The sequence below is a fragment of the Podarcis filfolensis genome, assembly GCF_964270895.1.
Source record: "Podarcis filfolensis genome assembly, chromosome: 8".
Lineage (NCBI taxonomy): Eukaryota > Metazoa > Chordata > Lepidosauria > Squamata > Lacertidae > Podarcis > Podarcis filfolensis.
Window position 1 is genome coordinate 55,434,298 of NC_139611.1, and position 10,867 is coordinate 55,445,164.

Here is a 10,867-nt window from a genome sequence, read left to right on the forward strand (position 1 = left end):
GACTTCAATAATCCAATAAATAGCGCAGGCGGTGGCCATGGAAGCCAGGGAGAGAGCCAGGTCACAGAGAAAAGGCAATTTCATGCCCTGCAATGCAGTACAGGATGTCGCCTCAGCATCTCCTTGCAAGCTGCTTCCCCTTTGGCAGAGAATGACTGTGCACCGCTGACAGAAAAGCCTCTGCTGGCAGACAGTGACCGAAGCAGTTGCCCTCCCACCCAGTTAAGGCTGCCACTGCCGGTTCCAGAAGGTGCAGCAGTGCGTCTGGTACTGACAGAAGGAACAGCACACGCTCCACTTTGATCCGGTTCACTTCCCTTTTTCATTAACTACATCGTCGGTAAGACGACACCAAGAGCACCAGCAAACTTCTGCGACGACAATGAAGCCAATACGTATGTAAAGCAAAGCACACTCCATGGGCTGCTTCCGATGATGCATTTCCCTGCTCTCGCTTTTGAACGGCACACAGGGAAGCAACCATAAATCAGTATAAAACACACATGCAAATCTGTAAAAATGCTGGAATGATCCTGAGAATATTGCTAGATTTAACCCACATCTGGCCTTTCTTCTATCCAAACAGCAAGAGTGGGGTGGGAAGGGCAGTAGGTGGAGAAAATTGGAGTGAGGATCAGGCATCTCTCAAACCAACCTCACTGAAAATTATTAGAAATGTAAAAAGGTACTGTTACGTTTATTTTAAAATAAAATAGTACTTTTATTTAAAAATAGTACTTTTAAACTGAACTGTGCAAAAAGCATTGGTAAGGCTAGCTGACAGCACTGGATCACAAAATGTGATTCAGAACCTGGGTTAGCCTCGACCAGCCATCCCCAAACTGATGCCGTCCTAACCTTTGGACTACAACTCCCATCAGCCCTAGCCAGCAGAGTTATGCTGGCCAAGACTGATGGGAACTCTAGTGCAAAATGTCAGCAGCGTACCTACAAAGGCTGGTATTTGTACCAAGGAAAGCTTGTCCCACAAATCTCCAGATAAAACTGCATTTGAATCAAAGCCTTGGCATTCTTTACATTTTCTAAAAGTGAAGGTTTTAATAAAAGCCTTAAAAACAATATAATAAACATCCCCGTAACTGGAGCCTCTTTATACATCTCTGTTCCACAGCACCAAATTATGAGTCAGGAACTAAACTACAGGTGTAGGAAGCCTATAGAAACCTAGCTTTCAGCACTACCCTAGCAGGGAAGCTTGAAAGGGTAAAAAGAAAACTCTGATATACTGTACATAGTTCCACACAATATAAATCTAGCTAGTGTGAGAGTCAGATTTGATGTTAAAATAGTATGTTTAAAAACAAATAGAAAGCTCAGTTTTCCTAGGTTAAAATGGTTAAGCAGTTTTGTATGTGAAAATTTCAGCTCTCAGTTCATCTTAAAAACAGCTAAAACTAGTCTCATTCATAAAAACTAGAATCCAAGCTACACCTTAAAACCTTGGCAAAAAAAAAAAAAGTACAAGCAGACAGTAATGGATGCTAGGAAAGAATTTTAAAAACACATTGCTAAATACTGGGGGAAGGACACCCTGTTTCATTGAAGCAAAATGGGAAAGTGCTGCCTCAGCTGAAGCCTCCCTTATATCCCTTGGATTTTGCAATCTGTGGGGAGTGAATTCAGGAGGCAGGGTCCAACAATAGAAGGCTATGTCTGATTATGGCGAATTTTGAATGAAGACAACAGCAGGGGCAGGAGTGGGGGCGAGATACTTAAGTGCTCTTGTTTTTCAATGGCTATTTAGCCCTGGACCAGCCAAGAAATAGGGGGCTTTCTTCCCAAATGACAGGATTCAATATTTTCCAGACCATTGGTGCACAGAAGTTATAGCCTTTACATGGATAGAATTTTACTGCATTCAAGGGACTGCAGTCAGACTCTTAATGTGGTTGCTCAGTATGGAAAGCAATAGCACAGTCATGAGCGGAATGATGCCAGAATCATCACATCTGGCTGAGGAAAAAGCAACAACTGAGACCCCAAAGAGGTGGATCTGGCAGAAGGTAGTAAACTAAGTTCTCTGAATCAAATAGTTGTCCAAAAGCCAGGTAGAGCAAAACTCATCAAAATCAAGATTGAAGATCTGTCAATAGTTCCTGCTGCATTAAGCCAATATTTGTGCTCTGAAACAACAACCTCCATTAAAATGAAACTATAACATTTGGAAAACAGAACAGAGAAATAGCCAACTTCTAACAGGAAAATAACCAGTCTACAGTTTATCACTTGGTGAAACTTAAGAACATAAGGGCCTACAGATTAGGCCAACATCCTGTTCTGATGGTGGTCAGAAATATCAAACAGTGCCTGAGGGCAACACCGCTCTCCCCTGTTGGGCTATCCAGCAACTGCACATGGCTGGATGGGTCAATTAAATGGAATGCTGGGCCATTGATTTTCCTCTAGTTGGTCAATGCAACTCTTGCCAATATACAATGTATGTGCATATGTGTGCGCGCACAGCTCATTCCCGTTGATTATGTATCCATTTATAAAGGGCTCTTGTTCCAGAATAGGAACTTTTTTCAACCTAAGGGCCACATTCCCTTCTGGGGGTCATATGTCAGGGGGGAGTGGGGCCAGAGGCAAAAGTAGGCACAGCAATGAACATAAATTAAACCTTTGTGCAGTACACTAGTTTCTGCACACACACTAACACCCCACTCTGTATCCTCCACACAAGTAAGCAAGAGGCATTATCCGAGTTCGATGACACATTCCAGTCCGGCAAAAACACTCAGGCTGGTGAGAGGTGTGGCCTGGGCAGAATCCTAAAGGAAGTCTGGAAGGTAGCAGCCTGGGGTTCTCCACTGCTGCTGCAACACTTTTTCCAGTGACAGATTGAAAGTAGAAATTTCTGGCTTGACTGCAGGAGAGTAGGAGGTCCCCCAGGGCTGGCTAAGGCAGAGAATGAGGCCTGGGCTTGCTTCTCCAACACTGCTGTCTGCTTCTCAGCTATGCAGCCTACAACTATACCTGCATTGCAGACGGGGCTTCACTTGCTACTCCAGTTGGCCTCTCTCATACCTCTGATAAGTTGCAGCACACTGGACCGAAAGGTTAGTCTCTAATGCTCTAAACCATTTTTTAGACCCTCATCTATTCCTTCTCCCCGATTCTCATCCACTTCAAATCAAGGTTGTTGCCACCAGCTGATCCTTCTTCAGCTTGATTCCTTATCCTGGAAGAGGCTTACACAGTCTCTCTCTCCTCCACCACCTTTTTTTAATAAAGCAACTGACAATCACTGTGTTGGGGAATCATTACTCAAGCAAATACAAAATGGATTTGTGGACGCTAGGCAGGGAAACAGAGTTTCTTTCCTTTGCATCCACTAAGAACTAAAGGCAACAAAATTTAGTTCTCTCTCTCACACACACAACTCCACATACATGCCAGATAGTCTCCTGTTACTCTGCCTGCATAGGAAGAGTAAAAGTGTGAGGTGGAAATTGTGCCTGGGTGTTACCTGTTCAGTGTTCATGCCACAGCCATACCAAAAGGTGTTGCGGACCCAAGCAAGAGATAAGACAATCTATTTGTGTGCCATTCCCCAAGTCCCACTCATTTAAACAATGTTGAGGAGGAGGCATTCCTGGTGGATTGCATATTAAAAGGTAAGCTCCATCTTGAAGAAAATAAAACTGGAGCACAAAATTAGAGAAGATGCATGCTGATAGGCTGTCTTCAAGATTAATCACTCTAAAATGACTCAGAATGTATAATGAGAGATTCAGGAGAAGTCCTAAGAAACATTTCACAAAGCCCAGACAATTTAGGATTCATACAGAGACTCCATTCCATTACGATAGCTCTAGCCCTGCAATGCAGGTTCACTTGATAAAACACATACAACACCAATGGACAATGCACATTTGCAATGTAAAACAATCTTGTGTAGTAAAGAAAATGACATTGTGCTATTTCAATGCACAGCCCACTCTGCAGACAGGGACAAAACAAGTCACATTGCTTTGTACACAATTTCCAGTTAATAACTCTGTTGCTGAACATCAAGAACTTCCCATATTACGATAGCTGAGTTCACACCAATCCTATAGTCTGCTTTTAGTAGTGTATTTAAAATTCCTCCTCCTAAGTCCAAGAGAGTTCAGATACATCCAGTTCTAAAAAGAGTGCTAAAAGCATTCCAATTAATAGTGCAAGATTCAACACTACATCACACACACACACACACTGGCATGCCTCTAGGGTGCTCCAGCTCAAGACTGCAAAATATTTTTTATACCCATTAACTAGAGCAAGATTTCATAGCTGCAACATCACTTCTGTGTCAAGGACCTTTGTGAGATTCGTCGCAAGAAAGGAACAGGACTAATCATTTTGGCAAGGTAGTTTCCGTGCTGTTTTCATGCTATGTTAACTAGTTAGTAATGAAGAGTTAATGTAGCTTTACATAATCCTGGTGAAAAGTAGGATGTGCAGTGTTCAGCCTTTTCTAAAGAAAGTAGCAGACATCTTGAAAAATAAAGGTTTGGGACTTCTCCTGGGCCCAACCACCTTCTGAATACCAAGGAAGTAGCTGTGGCCAGAGGACGTTTGCCCAGTTTAGGCTGGTGCACCAACTATGATCATTTCTGTATCTAGCCACAGTAACACGTCTTGGTTACATAAAGACTGTACTACTGCTATGTACTACATGAGGCTACCTATGAAGAGAACCTCTGGAAGCTTTAACTGGTCCACAGTGTGGCTTGGGATGCTCATGAATGTGGGAAAATATTGTGATCACTTAAGGACAACTGCTCTAGTTAGCAATACATTTCCAGGTGCAATTAAAGTTCTGGAGATTACCTTTATAAACCCCAAATGGCTTGGAGTTCAGGGAACCTAAAGGAACTCCTTCTTCCATACACAAGATGGAGAGGTCCTTCTCTATATCATGACGCAGGGTGATGATATGTTTGTTGGCACATGCAAGAGGGCCTTTTCTATGGCTGCATCCCAGCTGTGGAGATTTTCCTGTGTGGCATTCAACTGCCCCCTCACCTTTGAGTTTCCACCACTTTCTGCAGACTTGCTCAGAAGAAAGTCCCAGTATGCTCAATGGGCTTTATTCCTCCATTGTACACAGAGCTTTGACACTACCCAACAACAACAACCAGAAGCCTGCTAAAGTGAGGCAAGGATCTAAATTGTATTATCTCAGAGAGCTAAAACAAAGCAGAGTCTTATGGTAGTTCAATGACTAACAAATTTATTATGATAAATAGCAGTGTAACAAAATAGCTAAGAGACCTGAGTTGTAAACTCTTCTAGATTCATTGAGCAGCTGTAGGCAACACATTCCCCCTCAGTCTCATCCTCATATATGTTCATATCCTTGTTTCTGAGAGTGCAAGTCTAGATGTTCGTATAAAGAGGTAAGACTGTAAGTTTATATCCCTGTTTCCTGTCCTTATGGATTCTAGACTGCTAGCTCAATGACACGTTTTTACATATGCTAACCAAAAATATGGGGGCCCCTTTTAGACAAGTTTGCTAGCTCTGCCTGCTGTCATTCTCCCAATTGTGCAGAGTGCAATTACAATTGTGGTGGGAAGCAGTGCTAACAGGACTGTCCCTGGAGCTCCTCCCCACCACACTTAATTAACATTAACTTTATTAACACACCTGAAGAAGGCTACAGTAGAGTTGGACAGATGCAGAAAAAGAAAAACCTTTCCTCAAGAAAGCAAACAACCCCTCTATTATTTTGTTTAAGTGTTCTGGAAGAATATGCTAGAGGTTGATAACGCTATGAGTGATGTGATATGGATGGATAGAAAATAAATATATTGCCTTCTCTTAATATTAGAACTTGGGGATCACCAACTGATCCACAGTATATTTAGGAAAGACAAGACAAAGCACACTTCTGCTTTAAAGAATTTGTTGTATCTAACTATAGCCATGAGAACATACAAAATCTCACTCATACAGATTCAAGACCATTGGGCTTATCTAGCTTAGTGCTGGTAGTGGCTCATCCTGGTCTCAGGCGAGGCTTTTTCCATCATCTACTTTATCTGGAAGAACCATTGATTAAACACGGAACCTTTTACGGGCAGAACTGGCAGCTTTAGGAGAGGTTTAGAAAAATCCAAGGCGACGGTTACCGGTGGCTGCACAGTCCTTTGCATGTCTACTCAGAAGTAAGCTCAATGGGCCGTACTTCCAGTTAAAGGTGTGTAGGTCTGCAGCCCAAGTGGTTTGGGTGACAAATCCACAGAGCAGGAAGAAGAGATCTGCTGCTGTTAGCCAATGATTTCAAAATAGAGCCCCCAGGTGCAGAGGCAGTCTGGCTCCGGACAGTTTCTCCATGGTGTTGGGGATAAGCAGGAAGGGGCAACCCTCACCCCCCGTGTTATGTACTGAGTTGAATAGGATCCAAACTGCAGCAGTCTGATTGGTCCTAGAACAATAGGATCCAAAAGGCAGCAGTCTGATTGGTCCTAGAACAATAGGATTCAGAATGCAGCAGTCTGATTGGTCCTAGAACAATGCAGCAGTATGATTGGTTGGCAGAAACCACCCAATCATGCTCCAGATAGAAGTGAATCCACAATCTGATTGGCTCACAGTAGAATTTCGGAATTAGCCAATCATGTGCAACCCATTGTGTAAATAATGTATATAAAGCAGATACTTTGAGGGGACATTCATTCATTCCTCCTCACCACTATGAGCTGAATAAAGAGCATGAAATCACTTTGCGACTCTGAGTATATTTCACTGGCGACGAAGGTGGGATCCCACTGAGCTGACTGCCACACACAGCACCGCAGCACCACCACCTGCCGCACCGCTGCCTCGCACCGTGTATCCAGGCTTCAGCTCCGGGACACAAGGAACTCAGAATGGCAACCGACAGCAGCTTCTCACCGTTCAACCCAGCATCTGGAGACTGGGAAGCGTACGCCTCCCGTTTCACCTTCCTTCTAGAAGCCAAAGGGGTCACCGATGAAGAAGACGCCAAGAAGAGGGCAATATTCTCCAGCGTCTGCGGAGAGGAGACGTTTGAAATCGCCCGGGCTCTCCTTGCGCTTGAAGACGTTGCTACTGTTCCATACAAAACAATAATGGAACAGCTGAAGGGGCACTTTTCGCCACAGCCCTCAGTGGTGGCTCGTCGAAATGCCTTCTACGCAAAGCGGCAAGCCCCTGGGGAAACCATAACTGGGTTTGTGACCTCTCTCCGCCAAGCCGCCCGGTTCTGCAACTTCTCAGAGCTGGAGAACATGCTTCGGGACCGCCTCGTCGGTGGCCTGAAGGATGAGAAGCTGCAACGACGCCTCTACGCTAAGAAGGACCTAACGTTCCAAGTCGCTCTGGAGGAGGCCCTGGCAACGGAAGCTGCCGAGAGGTCGACGCAAGAGGCACGGCCGAGCCAGCCGTCCCAACCGAGGGTCCACCACGAAGACCTCACCGACGACTCAGGATCCAACAGGGAGGAGGTGCACCGAGTACAGCAGCGCACTCAAGCAGCCCACATACCACAGCTGCCTCGACGAGAAGGAGGGAACGGCGCAAGCTGTGGAGAAAGTCACGAGAGGAGGACATGCCGTTTCCGCAACGCAGAGTGCAGGCAGTGCAGAAAATTGGGACACATCGCCTGGGTGTGTCGGGCTCGGCCCACCCGACGCCGGGCATCAGATGACCAATCCAAGAGCCCCAGGTCCCGGGGCCCAACGCACCAAGGCAACTTGACGGAGCTCACAGACTTCCAGGTATACCAGTTGCCCCACCCCAACGTAGAGAAAATTTATGTAGCGGTACAGATAGAGGGGGCCCCATGCCGCATGGAGCTTGACACGGGTTCAACTCTATCCATAATCTCGGCAAGGACCTTAAGGAAACTGTGTCCTACTGGGGGTCCCAAACTCAGGCCGGCCCCATTCACCCTCCGGGACTTCCAGAAACGTAAGGTCCCCACAATTGGGGTGGGGACCTTCAGGGTGCAATACTGAGGGCGGACGCGGCAACTGGACTTGCTTGTGGTCAAGGGCCCCTACATTAGCTTACTGGGATTGGCATGGTTTGGACCACTGGGGCTAGCCGTCACCGGGGTGAACCACACGAGCTTACAAGTGGACGTGGACGCCATATGCAAGGAATTTCCGGGGGTTTTCGATGGGAAATTGGGACAGTATACGGGCCCCTCCATTGCTCTACAGCTTGACCCCGCAGTACGACCGGTCAGGCTCAAGGCCCGCCGGGTCCCGTTCACTCTGAAACCCCATATAGACGAGGAATTGGACCGACTTGTGGAGCAAGGAGTGCTGGAGCCGGTGCCTAATGCCCCCTGGGAAACCCCAATAGTCACACCCGTCAAGCCTAATGGTTCAGTCCGCATCTTCGCAGACTACAAATGTACCACAAACAAGGCCCTCACGGCCCATGCATACCCAGTGCCAGTGGTCAGCCATGTCCTTGCCACCCTGGCTGGGTCGAAAATTTTTGGCAAGCTGGACTTGGCCCAAGCATATCAACAGCTGCCAGTAGATGAGGCCACAGCAGAGGCACAGACAATTGTGACGCACAGAGGAGCGTTCAGGGTAAAGCGGCTGCAATTCGGTGTCAGCGTGGCACCAGGCATATTCCAGAATCTAATGGACTCTCTCCTTAAAGGGATTCCTGGTGTCACCCCCTTCTTCGATGATGTGTTGATTGCCAGGCCCACACCAGAGGAGTTTGAGGACCGCCTCCACACCGTTCTGCACCGTTTCCAGATGGCGGGTGCCTCAGGTGGACTTTCTGGGATTTATGGTGGACGCAGAAGGGGTCCACCCGACTGGGGACAAGGTACGGGCCATTTGTGATGCCCCAGCGCCCAAGAACAAGACTGAACTTCAGGCCTTCTTGGGACTATTGAACTTTTACCATTCCTTCCTTCCCCACAAGGCGGCAGTAGCGGAGCCCCTACACAGACTCCTGGACAAGCGGGTCCCTTGGGTGTGGGGCCAGCGCCAGGAGGCCGCATTCCAGGCAGTCAAGGACTTGCTTGTCTCAAACTCGGTCTTGGCACACTTCGACGAGAGGCTGCCAGTGGTGCTAGCATGCGACGCCTCGCCCTATGGTATTGGCGCTGTCCTGGGACACCAACTCCCGGATGGAAGAGAGGTACCGGTGGCATACTTTTCCCAGACACTCAACGCAACCAAGCGGAACTACTCGCAAATCGACAAGGAGGGTCTGGCAATCGTGAAGGGAGTAAAAAAATTCCATGATTTCTTGTATGGGCGGCCCTTCACCGTGGTGACTGACCACAAGCCGTTGCTTGGCTTGTTTGCCCCCGAAAAGCAGACCCCCCAAGTGCTGTCTCCTCGCGTCCTCAGGTGGTCAATTTTCCTTGCCAGCTACCAGTATGCACTGATTCACCGCCCTGGGAAGGCGATGGGCCATGCAGATGCCCTCAGCAGGCTACCACTACCGGAAACAGGCCCTGACCCAGCACCTGCACAAGAGGTTATGAGCCTGGAGCTGCTTCCCAACCGCCCCATTCAGGCACAAGAAGTTGCACACCATTCCAAGAAAAAAACAAAAAAAAAATTTTTTCCTTCCAGTAGCACCTTAAAGACCAACTAAGTTAGTTCTTGGTATGAGCTTTCGTGTGCATGCACACTTCTTCAGATACATATATTCTTCTTCTTCTTCAGATACAGATATATTCTTCAGTGTGTATCTGAAGAAGTGTGCATGCACACGAAAACTCATACCAAGAACTAACTTAGTTGGTCTTTAAGGTGCTACTGGAAGGAAAAAATTTTTTGTTTGTTTTGACTATGGCAGACCAACACGGCTACCTATCTGTAACATTCCAAGAAAGATAGGGTCATCTCCCGGGTCCTGGACTGGGTGTGGAGGGGATGGCCCAGCAGCAGCCCCGGGCCAGAATTCGCCGGCTACACAACCCGCAAACATGAACTGTCGGCCCACAAGGGGTGCCTGTTATGGGGAAGCAGGGTCGTTGTTCCCCAGCCCCTCCGCAAAAGGGTCCTCACAGCCCTACACGAGACACACCCAGGGGTAGTAAGAATGAAGGCCCTTGCCAGGAGTTATGTGTGGTGGCCGGGGATCGACGGAGAGATAGAGGCCTGGGTCAAACACTTTATATATAATGTATATAAAGCAGATACTTTGAGGGGACATTCATTCATTCCTCCTCACCACTATGAGCTGAATAAAGAGCATGAAATCACTTTGCGACTCTGAGTATATTTCACCCCGCTATCTAGTGAGCGACCGCTGTTTGGAAGCAGGACGCTGGGTCAAGTGGCCACTTCTGCCCTGGCGTTAATGGTGTTCGGCACCTTAAAGCGGGGCGGGAAGGGTGGAAGGCGGCACATCCGGGTACTAGGGCCTACGGCTGAGGAAGGAAAAAAGGGGCTGGAAACGCGTGCCGGGCCGAAACACGCGTGAGGGAGGCTACGGTTGAAAGCTCCCCTCGGCTGCGTCCGCTCCCCGCCATCCCCCAGCCAAAGGGCTTCTTACCGTTCTCGCTTCGCTTCCTCGGTCCGCCGCGAGCCCGTCACGTCAACGCTGTTCTGCTCCGCGCCGCGCGCTCTGATTGGAGGAGAGTCCGGCTTCTCCCAGCAGCCACCGCGGCCGCCTTATTTCCACGCTAAATATAATAAGGCACTAAGAACAACGGACAAAAATTTTTTTTGTTAAATAAATAGCTCGGGGGCGTAAGACTTGTCCCACTGCTTAGAGTAGGTCCGGAAAGCACCCTCTTCATTTCACGACAGCGGGAGGTGGAGGGAGGGTCAGCGGCTGTCGAAAATACCCGGATGTGAGCGAAGGCGAGGCAGCCACGCTCCCGCCGGTTGCAATCACTACTAGC

General features: G+C 47.7%; 1 protein-coding gene across 1 annotated transcript in view; it reads right to left on the minus strand.

Moving 5' to 3' along the window:
* Positions 1 to 10,651, minus strand: part of NUP93 (nucleoporin 93) — a 72,985-nt gene extending 62,334 nt beyond the window's left edge. The window contains exon 1 of the mRNA XM_083625192.1: positions 10,516 to 10,651. The gene's annotated coding sequence lies outside the window, so the exon portion shown is untranslated. The remainder of the gene's footprint in view (positions 1 to 10,515) is intronic.
* Between the last annotated feature and the right edge of the window lie 216 nt (positions 10,652 to 10,867).